This window comes from Penaeus vannamei, chromosome 3 (assembly GCF_042767895.1).
Source record: "Penaeus vannamei isolate JL-2024 chromosome 3, ASM4276789v1, whole genome shotgun sequence".
Lineage (NCBI taxonomy): Eukaryota > Metazoa > Arthropoda > Malacostraca > Decapoda > Penaeidae > Penaeus > Penaeus vannamei.
Genome location: NC_091551.1, coordinates 30,071,786 through 30,074,285, shown reverse-complemented (window position 1 = coordinate 30,074,285; position 2,500 = coordinate 30,071,786). Strand labels below are relative to the sequence as shown.

The 2,500-nt window shown below is 38.8% G+C and overlaps 1 protein-coding gene across 1 annotated transcript in view; it reads right to left on the bottom strand.

Annotated features, from left to right (window-relative positions):
- Positions 1-2,500, bottom strand: part of LOC113826395 (piopio) — a 70,213-nt gene that overhangs the window by 35,025 nt on the left and 32,688 nt on the right. The window lies entirely within an intron of this gene.

Here is a 2,500-nt window from a genome sequence, read left to right as displayed (position 1 = left end):
GTAGGAAGTTAGGTCTTGGAAACTTTTATCAACTAAAACTTTAAATATGAAGGTCTTATACTCTAGGACAAACAATATGTAATTCGAGAGATACATGGTTTAAAAGTGACAAAGGCAAAGACAGAAAGCCAAAACTCTCAACCACAGATGCGGGAGCTGTTGCGTTGTTTGCAAAATGCACAAAGAGCAAAGTAACGCTGTGTAATATACATTTCATGTGCTTCACCGCTCCTCGGCAGCCCATGATCGTCAGCAGGGTATTCCAGTCGCACCAGAAGTTCACACGTTGGGAGGTTCCTAAATGTCCTTTAGGATGCAACTTTCGCGTGCCCAACTGAGGGTGGATCTTTAATATTTTTGCCGTACTTTCCAGGCAATGACTCTGAGGGATTGGTTGGGTCAAGGTTGATATTGACATCCAGATACTGGATTCCGTTTTCTTCAACAAGGACAGGGCTTCTAAGTTGCAAACATGTTTTGTATATATTTGAATATAAAAGAAATTCGAGGACTACAAGTAAACTAATCCTTCCTGAATATGCAATCTAAAAAAAAAATTGCTTCAAAATAGCACAAACTCACACATATAGAGTATACAAATGTATGTTCCCATGTTTTTTTTCAATGGAAAATCATTTAGAATGGTCGGAAATGTGATTTAAAGGACAGTTAAGTGTTTCGACGATTTACTCCTATCGAGAAAACCTTTGCTGCTGCTTGCATGCTTCCAAGCATGCGCAACGTTTCTATTTTAAAATTGGCAATTGTAAGAAGTTAAAGTCGGCGTGTGAGTAGGACCATCGCATTTCGGAGAAGGTCGTTCAACCAACCCTGGATACGCCCAGACGACTGCACGTCCCAACGCCTGTCTGAGTCACTGGTCCTCGCTGTACTTTCTTTGTCGCGCTTGCCTGAGAGAGGGACGTACACGGATAGGTAGATAGAGAGAGAGAGGCAGAGAGAGACCGTAAAAATGAGATAGAGAGACCGAATAGTGAGTATAAGAATTAAGGAGGGAGGAAGGGAGAGCACGAGAATGGAAATGCATAGAACCGAGAGCTAGAGCAAAAGAAAGGAAACGGAGAGAGAAAGAAGAATCAGGAATGAAGCGGGCGGAAATTGCGCTCTTCGAGTACACCTGCTGTTTCACATCAACACACCTAAACAGACCCTGCGGGAAAATATATTGACGGGAAACTTTTCGGAAATGGCATTAGCAGATAAAAATGAAAATAAAAATCCAGTCAATGGGCAATCAGAAAGATATCAATATACTAAAAATCCGGCGCCTTGTTGGACATGCTTCTCTACTTAAAAAAAAAATTGCGTCACGGTTTACACGTGTACACCTCACCGTACATCCGGGACTTCTGATTAGGCGCCATAGACGATGATCATAGACATGATCAATCTTGTTCCTTGTCATTCGACTACAAGACAACATCAAGGAAAAAACGATGAATCCGATCACGCGGTTACCAGCGGAACACACAAGAGCGCGGGTTTTCATACCTTTATATGTTCATAAATATGTATATATGTATATATGCATATAATATATATACATATATAAATCATAATATATATATATATACATATATGTATATATGTATATATATACATATATACATATATATATATATATATATATATATATATACATATGTATATAGATAGGTAGATGGATGGATAGATAGATAGATATGTATGTATGTATGTATGCCGTGTATATATATATATATATATATATATATATATATATATATACATATATACATGTGCATGTGTGTATGTTCATGTTCATATATATCAATATTTATATAAACGTGCACACACACACACACACACACACACACACACACACACACACACACACACACACACACACACACACACACACACACACACACACAAACACACACACAATCACATATATATATATATATATATATATATATATATATAATCTATAAATACTACCAATGAAATATAGATACAGAATCTTAGCGAAGGAGTCGTATCTCCGTCAAGAACACATAAGTGCTGCCTCAGAGCTGGAAATTGCCAAGACGCCTCAGGGACACACCTGGCCGGCTTCCCTCGCGCTCTTTTCCCCGACGGAATGTTATTGTCTTGTAAATAATCATGTGGAGGGAGGAAAGCACGTCGTGAAGGGTGAACCTTATGATGATATAATAACCAAAATTAACGATAACAATAACAGAACCAAGAAATATATATACACGCATCCAAACACATCCAAAAATGACAACAAATAAGAAAAAAATAAAAGAGAGAGAGAGAGAGAAAGAGAGAGAAAGAGAGAGAAAGAGAGAGAAAGAGAGGAGAGAGGAGAGAGGAGAGAGGAGAGAGGAGAGAGGAGAGGAGAAAGGAGAGGAGGAGAGAGAAGAGAGAAGGAGAGAGAGAGAGAGAGAGAGAGAGAGAGAGAGAGAGGAGAGAGAGAGAGAGAGAGAGAGAGAGAGAGAGAGAGAGGAGAAAG